Genomic DNA, 17725 nt, shown 5'->3' on the forward strand with positions numbered 1-17725 from the left:
TGAGGACCCTGATTAATAGGCTGTGTGGTGTCAAACATCAAAAACACGCCTCTTCACCACACAGCTGAAATAGTTAAAGTCAGATGTCAGGCACATACACCTTTGCAGTCTGCCAGCAAGGGTCTAAGCTCCCGAAATGGGCCCACACAGATCCATGCAGGGGTGAAATGCCTTCAAAGTCTGAGAACTGTTTATGCTTGGACAGGAGCCACTCCTGCCTTGAGTTTCTAGCTTAGGGAAGTTGGCAGATTATCTTCTCCCCTAGTTGTAAATTTATTCCTTCTCCAAGGCTGGGAGAATGGCTCAGAGCGTTTAGCAGGACCTATTTCAGATTCAGGGAAATCAACCACCACCGAAGCCAGTTTGGGGACTGGGGATGCTGTAAACTAGACACGAGTACTTAGCTTTTGCTGAGAGCTCTGTTCTTTGATTCCAGAGGTGTGAGTAGACTGTGCAGCTTGCTGTCTCTCCCTAAGGTACTTGCTTCCTGAACGCCACCCGTCCCACTGCGGTCACACCAGGGGATTGTGCCTGAGGGGCTCCAGTTCCCGCTGAGTCAGGTCCGACAACTCCTCACTGCTTCTGAACCATCTCTCCCTCCTCTGCCTCTCAATCCAATTTCCTAACTTTGCCATTGATGTTCAGGGCTCTTAACTTGTCATATATATAATCGCTTCACTTGTTTTTTCAGATCTTTGTTGTAAGAGGGATCACCAGAAACGTCTGACTACTCTGCCATTTGGTCCTGCCTCCTGCAACCATTTTTGAATGATCGCCAGCAAAATTTTGCTTATGTGTGATGTTAATGATATTAGATAATTTCCACATTCCGTTGGATCACCCTTCTTTGGGATGGGTGCAAATATGGGTCTCTTCCATTCGGTTGGGCAGGTAGCTGTCTTCCATATTTCTTGGCATAGACGATTGAGCACTTCCAGTGCTGCACCTGTTTGTTGAAACACCTCTATTGGTATTCCATCAATTCCTGGAACCTGTTTTTTACCAGTGCCTTCAGTGCAGCTTGAACCTATTCCTTCACTACCAACAGCTCTTGATCATATGCTACTTCTTGAAATGGTTGAATTTCGATCAATTCTTTTTGGTATAGTGACTCTGTATATTCCTTCCATCTTCTTTTGATGCTTCCTGTGTCATGTAGTACTTTCTCTTAGAATCCTTTATTATTGCAACTTAAGGCTTGAATTTTCCTTCAGTTCTTTCAGCTTGAGAAATACCGAGCATGCTCTTCCCTTTTAGTTTTCTAACTCCAGGTGTTTGCACATTTTATTATAATACTTTTTCTTCTTGAGCCACCCTTTGAAATCTGTTCAGCTCATTTACTTCATCATTTCTTCCGTTTGTTTTAGTTACTCTGTATTCCGGAGAAAGCTTCCGAGTGTCTTCCAACATCCATTTTGGTCTTTTCTTTCCTTCCTGTCTTTTTAAGGACATTTGTTTTCTTCATGTATGATGTCCTTGATGTCATTCCACAACTCACTTGGTCTTCAGTCATTAGTGTTCAAAGCCTCAAATCTATTCTTGAATTGGCCTCTAAATTCAGGTGAGATATACTCAAAGTTGTACTTTGGCTCTTTTGGACCTGTTCTAATTTTCTCCAGCTTCCACTTGAACTTGCGTATGAGCAATTGATGGTCTGTTCTGTAGTTGGCCTTGTTCTAACTGATGATATTGAGCTTTTCCATTGTCTCTTTACATAATTTGATTCCTGTATATTCCATCTGGTGAGGTCCATGTGTATAGTCACCATTTGTGTTGTTGAAAAAAACTTTTTGCAATGAAGAAGTTATTGGTCTTGCAAAATTCTGTCATTCGATCTCCAGCATTGTTTCTATCACCAAGGCCATATTTTCCAACTACTAATCCTTTTTCTTTGTTTCCAACTTTTGCATTTCAATCACCAGTAATTATCAATACATCTTGGTTGCATGTTTGATTTGTTTCAGACTGCAGAAGTTGGTAAAAATCTTCCATTTCTTCATCTTTGGCCTCAGCTATTGTTGTGCAATTTGAGTTATAGTCATATTAACTTGTCTTTCTTGTAGGCATATTGATATTATCCTTTCACTGATGGTGTCGTACTTCAGGATAGATCTTGAAATATTCTTTTTGAGGATGAAGGTGATGCCATTCCTCTTCAATTTGTCATTCCCAGAACAGTAGACCATATAACTATCTGATTCACTATGGCCAATACCAGTCTATTTCAGCTCACTAATGCCTAGGATATCAATGTTTATGCATTCCATTTCATTTATGATTATTTTCAATTTTCCTAGATTCATACATACTACATTCCAATAATTAATGGATGTTTGCAGCTGTTTCTTCTTATTTTATGTCATGCCGCATCAGCAGATGAAGGTCCTGAGTGCTTGATTCCATCCATGTCATTAAGGCTGACTCTACTTTGAGGACGCAGCTCTTCACCAGTCATATTTTGAGTGCCTTCCAACCTGAGGGGCTCATTTTCCAGTACTATATCTGACAATGTTAAGGTTTTCGCTGGCTAATTCTTTTCAGAATTTGGGTGCCAGGTCTTTCTGCCTAGTCTGTGTTAGTCTGGAAGCTCCGCTGAAACATGTCCACCATAGTTGACCCTGCTGATATCTGAATACAGTGGCATAACTTCCAGCATCACAGCAACGTGCTAGCCCCACAGTACAACAAACCGACAGACTTGGAGTTGGAGCCTAGTAGTCTCAATTTTTTAAAGACGACACCAGTTTGGGGAACCACTAGTGTAGAATGCAGAAGTATTCATCGTAAAAAGCCTGAAAAAAAAAAAAAAAGTGCTGATAATTAGCATTTAAGCCTCCTTCTTCCTTCCTTTTTGAAAACATGGTTGTTGAGAACAGATTGGGAAAGCTCTTCTAAAGAACAGAATAGTTGTATGATCTTTCCCCTCTTAGTTGGTCATGGACTGGGGCTTTGCCTGAATCCCATTATATTAGTAGGCCATAGGCTCAAAGCCCTGATCCTTTCTTTCTCCATGTCCTCCTTCCCTGCTGTTTCTTATTCTTAATTTTTTTATTATAGTATAATACACATATAGAAATTTATACATGTCATAAGTGTGGAGATCTGTGACTTTTCACAGACTTAACACACTTGTATAACCAGTATCTAGGAAGGCCCCTTTGTACTCCCTTCTTGTCACTTTGTCACTCTTACCCCACCTCTAAGGTAATGATCATGCTTATTTCTATCGGAACAACTTAGTAGTATACAGTGTGACTCCTGCTTAAATTGCTAGATAGTATGTGCTTCTTGTACGAATATACTGCATTCATTTATTCATTCTACTGTTGATGAACATCATGGAACAATTATAAATGATACAGAAACGAACAATTTCATGATGTGTTTTTGATGCCTTTTTTTTTTTTTTCTGTTCATCTGAAGTCCCCAAAAGGCCTCAGCTATGAGAGGCATTGGAAACTAATAGCCTAAACACTCAGAGTCCCATAACAAAGACATACACTAGAAAGTTTCTTATAATCCTGTGATTGAGATGCATTGGTTAAGGAAACCTTACATTCAGTGTCTGTTTTAGGCAGTGAAAAAGCTGCTCTGACCCCAGATTCTGATAGGCCACTGGAGGCTTCTGCTACTTGAATATCACCCCTGCAGATGATGCACAAACTGATAAGAGAAAAAGGAAGTGCTTCTTGCAAAGCCAAATTATCTGTGGAGGAAAAAGCAAGCCGAATATGACAGCTTAGGAGCATGAGGTTTAGACAAGGGAATGATCTGCGACTGTGGTCTTTTTGGCCTGCCTGCTGCAGGAGATGAGACTGAGCTCTGTCTCTGCACTCTGTCATCCTCTCTATCTCATTCCAACCCTTGCATTACTTGGGCTTCTGCAACAATCAATGAAAAACAAAGAGTAAATGTTTGATGGTATCACACTTTGCTAATTATGGATCCCTTTTTCAGTCCTCAACTGGGTAGGATAAGATTCCCCTTTTTCAGACTCTTTTAGGATTATGTTATTGGAAGGGGATGAATTAAAAAACAAAGAAACCAAAAAACAGGAAAAAAAAAAAACCCATAAATCTAAAATTTGAAGGTAGTCTCCTACAATATCATTCACACTGAGGCATTAAGGGAGGTGGTGATGGAGTTGAGCCCTTGTACTAGAATTTCCTGAGCAGCTTGTTTGCGATACAGGTTATGGGCTCCATCCTAGGTGATGGAATTGTGTCCTTAGGCCCCTTGTGTTTCCGTGCTTTCCTCTGCCTGACCCTGTTCCAATACTTCTTTGTCTTGGGACACTCACTTTTGGCTCTTTGCTAATTAAGATACTACAAGAATCTAGAGCAACGCATTCCAGTAGAAATATAGTGTAAGCCCCCAAAGTGAGCCAATTATATAGTCATAGATTTTTCTAGTAGTCACATTAAATAAAAGAAAAAGAAACAGGTAAAATTAATTTTAGTAAGATAAAAAAAATTTTTTTATATTATATATAACCCAGCAAATCCAACGTATTTTCATTTCAACATGTAATCAATAAAAAAACTTCTTAATGAGATAATTTACATTCCTTTTTTTATACTATAACTGTTTGAAATTTGGTGAATATATTATACTACAGAATATCTCAAATCAGATTAGTCACATAGCCACGTGTAGCTAGTAGCTACCACACTGGATAGCACATATCTAGATAGCAGTCCCTGGCACATAGTAGGTGTTTGAAACAATCGAATAAATTAATTATGCTTTGAAGGTACTGAGTCTACATTAATCCTGTTAGAATAATTTTTTTTAAAAAAAGCCAGGGATAAGTGTAGTGCAACATGAAGAGTGTAACCAATGACATTGAATTGTACATGTAGGAACCGTTGAATTGGTGATTGTTTTGTGTATATTTGCACCACAATTAAAAAAAAGAGCGATAAAATAATTTTATTACTTAACAAATAAGTAAATAACCAGAAGTAGCATCTCTCAGGTTCTGCTTTTATTATTTATCTTCCACGTGTCATTTGTTCTGACTCTTACGAATTGCATATGCATTGCAGGTGAACAGAAGGGGGATAAAAGAGAGACAGGTACAAAAAGAGATAATAGATAAAAATTTTCATTATTTTTATCTTCTCCTTGCTGCTGCCATTTTTATTTCTTGAATTTTTCCTTAAGAAATGAGGAAAGAAAAAAGAAAGAGACAGAGAGGAAGAGAAAAAGAAGAAAGGAAAGAAGTGAGGGAGAGAGAGAAGAAAGAAAGGAAGACAGAGAGAACTAAAGAAATAAATTTACATAGAAACTAAAGGAAGACTTATTTAACCCAATTTATTTAGAACAATGGCTTTTCAATTGCAGTGTCCCCCAAATCACCTGTGGTACATGCTTAAAATGCAAAATTTTGAGCCCTAGAATATAGTAGGGATGGGCATTGTGACAAATACCACCGTCAGTTCTGATATAAGTTGTGAAGACCACAATTTTAGGATCATTGTGTTAGAGACACTCTGGGATTAGCCCAGGAGAAATCATAAATCTGCATTTATGATAAGTTATTCCATGGTCAGGACGGGATGGCAATTATTTTCAGGTGAACTAAAGAGCTGTGATTAGAGGGGATACTGACTGAGTATGGTATTAGTGGGCCAAAGCAAACCTTGAAGAGCCAGGTTATGTTTGTTGTTGTTGTTGTTGTTGTTAGGCGCTGCGGAGTTAACTCTCACTCACAGTGACCTTATGTATAACAGAACAAACCATTATGCAGTTCTGTGTCATCCTTACATTCATTGCTGTGTTTGAGCCCATTGTTGCAGCCACTGTGTCAATCCATCTCAATGAACGTTTCTTACTTTTTTGCTGATCCTCTACTTTACCAAGTGTAATGTCCTTCTCCAGCAGTTGGTCCTTCCTGATAACAGGTCCAAAGTAAGAGAGATGGAGTCTCACCATTCTTTTTCTAAGGAACATCTGGCTATACTTCCTTCAAGATGAATTTGTTCATTCTTCTGGCAGTCCATGGTATTCCAGTATTCTTCATCAACACCATAATTGAAATGCATCAAATCTTCTTTGGTCTTCCCTTTTCATCGTCCCGCTTTCGCATGCATATGAGGTGATAGAAAATACCATGGCTTGTATCAGGCATACCTTATTCATCAAAGTGACATCTTTGCTTTTTAAGATTTTAAGAGGTCTTTTGCCACAGATTCGTCCAATGCAATACCTCATTTGATTTCTTAACTGCTGCTCCCGTGGGCATTGATTGTCGATCCAGGTAGAAGAAATCCTTGACAACTTCAATTTCTTTATCTTTTGTCATGATGTTGTTTATGGGCTTAGTTGAGATTTTTGTTTTATTCACATTCAAGTGTAATCCATGGTGAAGGCTGTAGTCTTTGCCTGCTTATGTTTGTTGCTGCCCTATAAATGCCACCAGGATGCAAAACTTTTCAGTAAAATATGTTTAGTGAGAAAATGTCCCTTTTGGAGCAAAAAAATTAATTCCAAGGTCTGCAGACACATGAATCAGGAACCTCCAACAGACATCATCCCTTTCCTATGAAATTTACTGAAAATCATTAGGCACATTTCAGTCCTGGCAGGTTCAATCAGATATATCAAAATACTTAGCCTCTTCATCTCAAATGAACACTGAGGACCATGGACCTTTACACATAAACCAACCAATTGGCTTTGCAGTACAAGGTTCTTCATAAATGAACAAACTCTAATCCAAGATATATGTAAGACTTACTGACATGAGGGCAGCAAATGTAGAGCTATGGAGGTACAGAGGACAAGAAGAGGCTGAAGGAAGTTTCCTGTAAGTGGTCCACTGGAACTATGTTTTGGAGATTAGGCAAGATTTCATCCAACAGAAACAGAGGAGGACATTCCAAGCAGAGTTTTGGCAGTGGCAGCATGTAAAACTATTCTGGGAAAAGTGGTCAGGTGGCAAGAAAACAGTGTATAAGTTAAGGTTTAATTTACCATGGAAAAGCCAGACCATTCCCATGTTTTCTGTCCAGAATCCATATTTGGGGAAGGGGCTTACATATATTTGGGAACCATTTGTCCTAGTTTGCCCTGGACAGTCTTGTTTTATGTTCCTTTCCCCTATAATCATCAAAGTACTATTTTTTTTTCAACAACATGTGTGAATAATCGCGCACAGGGAGATAAGGAAATTTTTTATAACCTTGCATAAGTTTTGGTCATAGTCTACCATATGTTTGCCATAAACTTGTGAAAAAAGTAAGTTTTTAGTTTTTTTTAAGCTCTTTGGATGTCAGAATTGGTGATAAGGGGTTGTGAACTTACATTTCATGCAGGAAGTGATAAATACATTAGACTTTCTCATGTAGAGTGCTTAACAGAATGTTCAAGGAGTGTATGCTCCAAATGATGATGATAATGATTTTTCCTAGTGATTCTAGAAAGTTTTACAAGTTGTTCTTCAGCTGTTCCCCAGTGGTGAATGTCGCTCTTTTTCTCTGCTCAATATCACAGACTTCTCTTCAGATGAACCCAGTCTTGCAGCTCCATCATCTATCAATTGGGACAAACACTGACCCTCTGTTGGCTCCTTCAGTCTAGACTCCCTACTGTGATAAAGTGAAAATAAACAAGGCCTTATGCAAATTCTATTAAAATCTAATCAAGGGAAATAAACCGTAGACATCTGCTCTTCCCTGCCAGTGTCATTTGAATGTTTCTCCTGGTCTTAAAACAAAAACAAGAACAAAACAAACAAACAAAAAAAGACTGCTTATTTTTTTTTCTTTGAGTGCCTGCCAGACTAGCATTCCAGCATTTGATCCATTAAATAACTATTTGAACAACAGCAGCGGAAAAGTAAACAGTGAGGTGAAGGGCACATGGGCTAGATCTTATTTGGTTCTTGTTTCTCATTCAGAAATGTATTACTTGGCTGGATCACTTTTCCTTTGGATAACAATAAAACAGTGTTCTAAGTCTCTTTGGACATGATCGCCCAGCTCTGTATCCAGACCTATGAGCCATGATTGAAAAACAAAAAAAAACAAAAAACTGTTATGAACATCAAGAAAAAAATAAGAATATATTCTGTCTTGGTCAACCTGAGTGAAGTAAATATTTCATCAGTTCATCTATGGTGGCATTCCCCAACTAAGAGAGGTTTGTATTTTAATTCTCTATAGTTCAGCGTGGTATAGTTTTATGTGATTTCTCCTGTCAATGAACAAACAGATATTTCTAGTGATGAATGGAAACCACACGTGGCTACAATCTTGGGGAATCAGAGTGGGAACTACTTCCAGCAGAATTTTGGAGAAACATCCAACTACTTTGAACCCATACAGCATAGACACAATGATGTTTTAGTGAGACTGACAACTCCAGGAAGGCTGTTCATTCCAGAATGGCCACTGCTGAGAGACTGCCCACTCTATCTGCACTATGAACCAGACATGCTGCTGGCCCAGTGATACTCTCCACTTTGAACTCAATATCCACATAGAGCAAATTGACCACCAAGTTCACACCGAAGGACTAGATCCATAGACTAGACTGAATCAGTTGCTGCTTGCCTTATTTGAATGTTTCAGTCCAGTGATAACTCAGACACACCCATCACTAGAAACCCCAATTAAGGAGACTAATTCAGCCTTGTGGACCATTAAGATGCACATACTATTCCAGACCCACCAACAATGCTGGGCTCATTGACTATCCCATTCTTATCACCGAGGATACCCTTACATTTAGACACTCTTCATTTGGACCTGGAGTCCCTGGGTTGTGCAAATGGTTAAAACACTCAGCTGCTAACTGAAAAGTTGAAAGCTCGAGTCTACCCAGAGGTGCCTTGGAAGAAAGGCTGATGATCTACTTCTGAAAAATCAGCTATTGAAAATCCTATGGAGCACAGTTCTTCTCTGACGACATGGGGTCACTGTGAATCAGAATCAACTCGACAGCAACTGGTTTTCATTTGGATCCACAGACCAGCCTTTTCCTCCTGCATACCATCTCACCACAGGATCCCAGGAACCCTCTGCTAGTCTAGCCTAAGGTCTACCCAAAGAGGAAGGAAATGAGCTAAAATAACTAGGCATTCCCAGTAGCCACTTTCTCTCTTCCATTTACAAGCTCCGAGAGTCAGCTGCAATAGCTCTGCAACATGAACCCGTTAATTTATAATATCTGCATGAGCTTCTTGGTCTATCACAGACAGTTGTGGACCATTTTATATTTTATTTTAACGAGTTGATTACTGAACACATTAAGTGTTGTGTCTGAGAAGAATGGGATTGTTAATTATTTTATAATGAAATATAAACAAATTAATGAAATGGTAATATTTTGGTTAAAACAAATTATTAATAGTAAATTATAAAATAGTAACAAATTAATAAAATGGTAATAACAACCATTAAGGACTTCTTGGATGGCTTATATTGTGCTAGGTAGAGCTAGTTGAATTTAGTAACATAATATGGATAAATCAGCAAAACAGGAAGGCAAGCAAAAAACATCAGTATGTACTTAATTGTTGGGTTTTAGTCTACCCAAATTATTACATTCCTGCCCCAGTTCCCAAGTTTGCTTGTTCTGGATAAACATAGTCTTTGTCAAAGCGAATTGTCTGCCAAAATGTGAGTAGTTATGAATCTATTTAGCAAAAATCTTTTGTGAGGGTTTAACAACTGGCTTCCCCAATTATTCATGCAGCTGGATGGAATAACCCTCTTCTCTCTCAAGTAAAATCTTAGTTTGCTATTGTAGATTGTGATGAGGGGTTAGGGATAAATTTTGCTTCCCGGGGACATTTGGCAATGTTTGGAGACATTTTGTGGTTGATGCAACTGGGGGAGGGTTGGCCACTCATGTTCTACAAAGCACAGGACAGTCCCATATAACAAAATATTATCTAGCCTCAAATGTCAATAGTGCTGAGGTTGAGAAAACAGTTTTTAGGTAATGAAACTAAACATCTAAAATTCCCCTGCCTGATTCTGTAAACAAACATTTCAGCAATACAAAAAAAAACACAAAAAAACCCCCGAAACCCACTGCCATCGAGTTGATTCTGACACATAGCAACCCTGTAAGACAGAGTAGAACTGCCTTATAGCGTTTTCAAGGCTGTAAATTGTGTTGTTAGTGAAAAATACTGAATATACCATGGACTGCCAAAAAAAATGAACAAACTTATCTTGGAAGAGAAAACCCTGGTGGCGTAGTGGTTAAGTGCTATGGCTGCTAACCAAAGGGTCGGCAGTTCAACTCCACCAGGCACTCCTTGGAAACCCTATGGGGCAGTTCTACTCTGTCCTAGTGGGTCGCTGTGAGTCGAAATCTACTCAACAGCACTTTTTTTTTTTTTTTTTATCTTGGGAAGAATTACAACCAGAATGCTCCTTAGAAGCAAGGATGGCGAGACTCCGTCTTACATACTTTGGACATGTTGTCAGGAGGGATCAGTTCCTGGAGAAAGACATCATGCTTGGGAAAGTACAGGGTCAGCGGAAAAAAGGAAGACCTCCAATGAGGCGGGCTGGCCCAGTGGCTCCAACAATGAGCTCAAGGATAACAAGGATTGTAAGGATGGCGCAGGACTGGGCCGTGTTTCCTTCTGTTGTGCATAGGGTCACTATGAGTCGGAACCCACTGGACAGCACCTAACAACAACAACAACAAATCTTTGTAGAAGCAAGCTGCCACATCTTTCTCCCACAGCGCCACTGGAAGGTTCAAACTGATGACCTTTCAGTTAGCAGCTGAGCACTTTAACCACTGTGCCACCAGGGCTCTTTACCAGCAATAAAATTAACTCAGTCTTCTCAGAGATGGAAGAGAGACACAAAGGATAAGACAATAGCTATAAATGAGCAAGAGGGGTGCTAAGGGGTCTGCAAACCTTTTAGATAACCCACATTACAACCCTCTGAGGCAGGGGCTGTTAATGCCCTTATTTCACAAATCAAGAAACTGAGGGTAAAAGAGAGGAAGACACTTAACCAGAAGGCATTGCTTCTGCCCCTGAAGATCATGCCTTTACCTACTAGGCTGCACTGCTACACACCATCAGCGGGTATAGACTCACTGGACTCTGCAAGATGCCTGATTAGGGAGCTCTTTTTCCCAAAGCAGGGGAACGTTGGCCTGAAAGCCTATGGGGTCATGGTGCTCACTTTTGTCATGTTTGTGAATGAAGGGGTGGTTGCAGCTGAAAAGCTCTAATAGCCAAACATTGGGGAAAATCACCCATTTGCCGTTCTTATGCATGGATAGAGTAGACGGAGCTTAAGGACATCATAAAACCAATTTTAATTCTAACTCTTATTACTTAGGGAACCTTGGAATCATGAGACTTAGCCTGTAAGTATCTAATTTTTCTTATTTACAAACAGGAGGTAATAATCACATATACTCATAGGGTTATTATGATGGTTTAATAATGTAAGTAAGTGCCACCTTGTCTCCCCTGGGTTCTCCATCTAAACCACAGAACACATAACATTATTTGAGTAGTTATTTTCTGAATTCTCTCAAGGATGTCACAAAACTAGTAGCAGTCGAGATGCATAATAGGGAAATGAATTTGTTACATAAAATGAACGCCTTAGGGCATTGGTTGTCAAACTTTAGTATGCATCAGAATCTAGTGGAGAGCTTTTTAAACACCATTCGGCTACTACCCCTCCCCCGGTTTCTGATTTCGGAGGTTGGTGGTGGGGGCTGAGCATTTGCCTCTCTAACAAGTAGCTGGGCGATGCTCGTGCCGCAGGTGGGGGGGGGGGCCACAATTTGAGTTATTGCCTGAGAATATTAGGCCTTAATTCTCTCGCAGAACCCGAGTTGAGCACTCCATACATTCTGTTATTTTAATTTTCAATAACTCTTCACAAATTTTGCTATTTATATTTATGGTCTTTCACGTCTTTATTCTGTATTCTATCAAATTTCATCGAGTAGGCACGAAAGACCATAAATATAAATGGCAAAATTTGTGAAGAGTTATTGAAAATTAGAATACATTATTCTGTAGGAAACACTGGTGGCATAGTGGTTAAGTGCCACGGCTGCTAACCAAGGGGTTGGCAGTTCAAATCCGCCAGGTGCTCCTTGGAAACTGTATGTGGCAATTCTACTCTGTTCTATGGGGTCACTATGAGTCAGAATTGACTTGATGGCACTGGGTTTTTTCTGGGTATTGTTCTGTAAAGCTGCTTCTTTGGTTTGTGTGTATAAGGCTTGTATGAATCTGGGGGCTGACACTGTGATTTGTCTGTATAATGCTACACGTTTCACCTTTAGCATGTTTTCCTTCTTGTGTTTCTCCTTTCCAGTATGGAGTATCAAAGGCTTGTTTGCCAGGCCACCTGCCTCTTGGTCACACTGTTTGAGACTGGCTGTCAAGCACCCTTGTATCAGTTGTCCAGTTTGCCTTCAACACACTCTTCCCAGAAGCCAAAAAAGCAAGAAGTACAGAAGGCCCAGTCACACTTCAGTGCCATGTGTGTCTTCAATATTACCCACCACCTGTTTGTCAGGGAAGCTGAAACAAATTCTTCTTCTGTTTGCAGTAATAATCTCTGAGCAGGGAGAGGTAGAAAGACCCATGTAAGAATGCCTTTCCCTTAGTAGTCTCTTTGGAAAGAGTCTGACCCAAGGTTTGTTTTCATTGTAGGAAGGATTGATCCCATTTCTCCTTGCATGGCAGTCATGAACGTGAGAGAAGGAGGGCAAAGCTGAGAGCTGCTGCCAAGGCTACTCAACCTTAATATCTTTTTGTTATTTAACCCATTCAATCCTTCAGTTCTAGCAGAAATCCCATACCTGTACCAATCAGAATCTAGCCAGGAAGACAAAACCTAACGTGCCACATCATTCATTAGAAGGAATGCAATATAGACAATTGGTAACAAGGTGTTAGAAGAACTGAAAGAACACACAGGGAAAGGGAGCGCAACCCAGAAAACAGTTGTTCCTAGAAGACGTCAACAACTACAGGGCTAAATGGAAAAGGGACAGTGTAACCATGGTTAGAACTACTCGGCAGAAGCTGAAATTATATCAGAGCAGCCTGGTGGAAGCTGAAACAATGGTGGAGTCACAAGTGCTCCTGTAGGTGCTGCTGAAAGAGCAGAGTTGTTGTCACATGCCCTGGAGTCAGTTCCAGCTCATAGTGACCCTATAAGACAGAGCAGAACCTCCCCATAGGGTTTCCAAGGAGTGGTTGGTGGATTCAGACTGCTGACCTTTTGGTTAGCAGGCAAGCTCTTAACCACTGCACCACCAGGGCTCCAAAGAACAAAGAAAAGGAGAAATATCCTGGTTTGTTAATTGTTTCCACTTTCCCTCCCATTATCCATAGGTCAATACTTCCCATTGACTCAATATCTGGAGAACAGGAGTCTGGGAAATATAGTTTGCAGGATCAGCTTTCTTTTATACAAAACAAAGGGAGGACTGTAATGGATCTGAATGGATCTGATACAGACAAATGAGTGTCAGAATACCCCACCCCCTCATGTACTCAAAGTTAAAAATAGCATTTATTAAAGCAGACATTATATTCTGCCTTGTGATCAAGTTAGCTGGTGACTTATCTATTTTCTGATGAATTTCATGAAATGTAGTAGTTCATAGTAGGGTATGAATCTTGTTTTACCATTTACTGGTTCAATGACTTTCACCAAAGAACCTTTTGAATTTCAATTTCACCATCTGTTCCTCCACTTGTATAGTTTGACATAACCCTTTCTTATCTCATAGGGTTGTTGTGAGAATTAAATATGTATAAAGCAGTTAGCACAATGGCACACAGATAGCACTTACTGTTTTTGAGTAAACAGTCCTCATCTCATTCATTTTATGTCTCTTACAGCACGTTGCATATCATGGAACCTCACATATTTGTTGAAAACACAAGTCAATGATCAGTGATACCTGCCTTGCTGTTTTACTTTCTGACTAATGGATTTTTTTTTTTTTTAAGTCACTAGTTCTTTATTTTAAGAAGGTTTGGGCAGGAGAAAGGACCAAGAGCATTGGAATGTTTCAATACTTCAGAAATATCTTATACTCTGCCTTACTAGACCAAATCTAGTCTTAAACTCGGAATTTTCACAGTGCCTGGCCTTGCAGCAGTTCTTGTGAAAAGTGCCACTTGGATACCAATTATGTTGTCATTGCTGTTATTACTTTAGAAAAAAGAGTCAATTTGCCTTTTGTTTGCCCAAAGAGGAAGTGTCAACCAGGTCAAGTGGGACACCACTGTTTCGTTATTTTGCTTGAAAGATGCACAATGAGTCTGTTTGTGATGCAAAACAACGAACACTTCTAATTTCAGCATCCCATTGTCCTAAGGTGCCTGTGCCTGTCTAGGGTCATGTCACTTAGGCATAAAATTTAAGGCTGGCTTTTTTCAGCTTTAGAAAGGGCTGGGCAACCTGCCTTATTTATATAAAGGTACGTTAAAAGCAAGAAGGATCAAAGGGCCACCCATCCTTTGTCTGGGTTCTGGCAGATTCTGGAGTTGTACTTTTTGGAGTTCCTTGGGGAAAAGCCAATACCATTTTGTTGTTTTATGGCCAGTTATTGGCAGAATGATTGTAGATGAATTAAAAAAAAAAAAAAAAACTCACTGCAAGAACCAAAGAGTAAAGGTTGAATTTTAGGTTGTTGAATTATAGTTGTTATTAAGACGAATGCTACAGCTAAAACATTTTACTCTCATTTATATTACTATATTCATCTACGTCAAGGCTTCTTTTTTATTCTCAAAATACAGTTTTAAGAAGCCATATTTGACAGATTAAAAGGAAGGTCATTTTAAGTTGGAATAAGAAAAAGGCACATAGAGGTCCTGAAGTCAAGTACAAACTCTCTTTATGCCCCAAATTTAGAATCTAGCATTGGATTTTACTTACCATTTAGAGAGAGCAAGCTCCTATATCTGAACTTAGATTCCACAAAGACATACAAGGCATTTTGTTATTAGAACTTGACAGCTACGTTGCCTTTTAGATCTTTTGTCTTTTCTTATCATGGAGGGACTCTCAGGCTTGGGTCCAAGACTACATAACTGGAAGTAGACTGAGTATACCTGGGTCACTCAGGATACAGGCTCTAATGTGAACAGCCTAATTGTCTCTGCTGAACCATGAGCAGTCACCTTGGAATGTGATTTCTGGGTCTTTTGAAAAATGCTGTACTCGTTATCCATGTCCAATTAGACTGGTGGAATCATCTTCAGTAATGTCAGGTCTTTATTTTTTTCACTAATCAAGATCCTTTGAGACTTAAAATGTTCAACTCTGGGGGGAATGATTGATTCACATGAAAACCCAGATTAAATGCTTCATTCGGCAGAAAATTAAGTTTGCCCAAAAGTTCTCCTTGTCAGAGTGACAGTCCTTTGTTAGCCATCACTGATTGCCTATGACTCTGATGGCCCTGGCTTATCCACACTCTCTCTTACACTAAGTTTTAAGTATTATATTGACCTGGAATCTATTTAGCCCTTTACTACTATACATTTATTCATCTCAGCATCAATCCCCTTATCAATTAATTAATTCGATAAGTATTTATTGAATCCCATTAAATATGGAGCTTCTGATAAACACTGAGTCGAGACTGAAAAGCAAAGCTTCCTTCATGAAGTTTATAGTTAATTGCAGCTGACATTTTTTTTTAATGAAACAATCACTCATATAAATATAAAGCTATAGATTTGATAAGTTCAACAAAGAAAATCCTTGAAGTTCTATGAAAACCTAGAGTGGGGGAATATGACCTAGCCAAGGAAGTCAGAAATGATTTAGGTGAAATATGTTGTTATGTGCCATTGAGTTGATTCTGACCCATAGTGACCCTATAGGACAGAGTAGAACTCTCCCTTAGGTTTTGCAAGGCTGTAATCTTTAAGGGAGCAGACTGCCACATCTTTCTCCCACAGAGCAGCTAGTTACCAGCCGAGTTCTTAATCACAGTTCCACCAGGGCTCTTCACATAAAGTATAAGTAGGAGTTAACCAGGTAAAGTGAGAGGAGGAGAGTATTTCAAGTATAATTCAAGGTCCTGTGGTGGGAAGTAATATGTCTATTTCAAAGAAATTAAAGAGAGCAAGTGACTGGTGTACCAAGGATGAAAAGGGCAGAGCAGGGCCAAGAAGAACTTTGTAGGCCATGTTGAGGATCTTAACTATTATCCTAAGGCCAATGGGAAGTCATCGGGTAGCTTACGCCACGGATGACAGAGGGATAGGCAGAGGACTGATGGTAGAGGAAAGCAGGGTTACACGTTCAGCTCTAAATTTTTAAAGAACCATTCTGACTGCAGAATGTACAGAATGGGTAGACTGATACGGAGGCTAAAGCAGTAGTAGAGCATGATAACTTGGAGTAGGTTCCAAGAGATAAAAAAAATATAATGGATTAAACACGTCAAATGCAGGAGAGAACAGTGTTAAGGATATCTCTTGGGTTGCGACTGTATAATTGAAAGCATGATGGATGGTGCCATGTCCCAGTGATGGTGCCATTCACTGGGACAGAGAACACTGGAAGAGGACTAGGACTCTCTTGCTTGCCTCTCTTTTGCCCATGAGGTATATCTAGTACAGCAGCATGAACACCCATTTATTTTCATTATGGAAAGTTAGGAGTCAAATGCAATGACCATTGATGTATCATATAGTTAATATTAAATTATTCCACTCGTATTGGTGATGCAGCTGGAAATGAGTTCAGTTATTCTAACTAGCCAGAGTAATGCTGTGGAAAGAGCATGAACTTTGTAATTAGACACATTTGGGTTCAAATCTTGGCTTTCCACCTCTTAGCTTTGAAATATTGGACAGTTTGTTTTAAAGTTTCTCAATATTGGCACTTTCAACATATTAAACTGAATAATTATTGGCTGTAGGGGGCTGTCCTGCATATTTTAGGATGTTTAGGAGAATCCCTCACTTCTGTGCACTAGGTGCCAGTAGCCCTGCCCACCTTGTCTCCAGACAGTGTCCAATATCTCCCTGGGGGGAAATTTCTTCCAGTTGAGAACTACTTCACTTTCCTTGAGTCATAATTAAATCATTTGTAAAACAGCTTCTGTCTGCTTACATTCAGGGCTGACGCTCACTTGCTACATATAAAATTAGAAATACAAAAATAGACATGAAAGTGAATGTTTACAATAATTAATCATAACAAATTAAAAATTTTAAAAAGCTGAAAAATATAAACATCAAAAAGTATCAAAATATTTGACTTTTTCTAGTGCCCCTTCCAGAGCCTTCAGAGAAGGTCACACATACACAAGTGAAGAAGCCAGATGCTCCATGAGCTTAATGGGAGACCTGCCTTTGCACAGAATCCATAACAACTGAAAGAAGGAAAAGGATTAGAATCAAAGTCTTCGACTCCAAGCCCTGTATCTTAGTTATCTAGTGCTGCTACAACAGAAATAGCACAAGTGGGTGACTTTAGCAAACAACTTATTTTCTTACAATTTAGGAGGCTAGAAGTCTGGCTCTAGGGGAAGGCTTTGTCTCTCTGTTGGCTCTGGGGGAAGGTCTTTGTCCTAATCATCTAGTACCGCTATAACAGAAATACCACAAGTGGATGGCCTCAACAAAGAGAAGTTTATTCTCTCACAGTCCAGCAGGCTAGAAGCCTGAATTCAGGTCATCAGCTCCAGGGGAAGACTTTCTCTCTCTGTTGGCTCTGGAGGAAGGTCCTCATCA

This window comes from Loxodonta africana, chromosome 27 (assembly GCF_030014295.1).
Source record: "Loxodonta africana isolate mLoxAfr1 chromosome 27, mLoxAfr1.hap2, whole genome shotgun sequence".
NCBI lineage: Eukaryota > Metazoa > Chordata > Mammalia > Proboscidea > Elephantidae > Loxodonta > Loxodonta africana.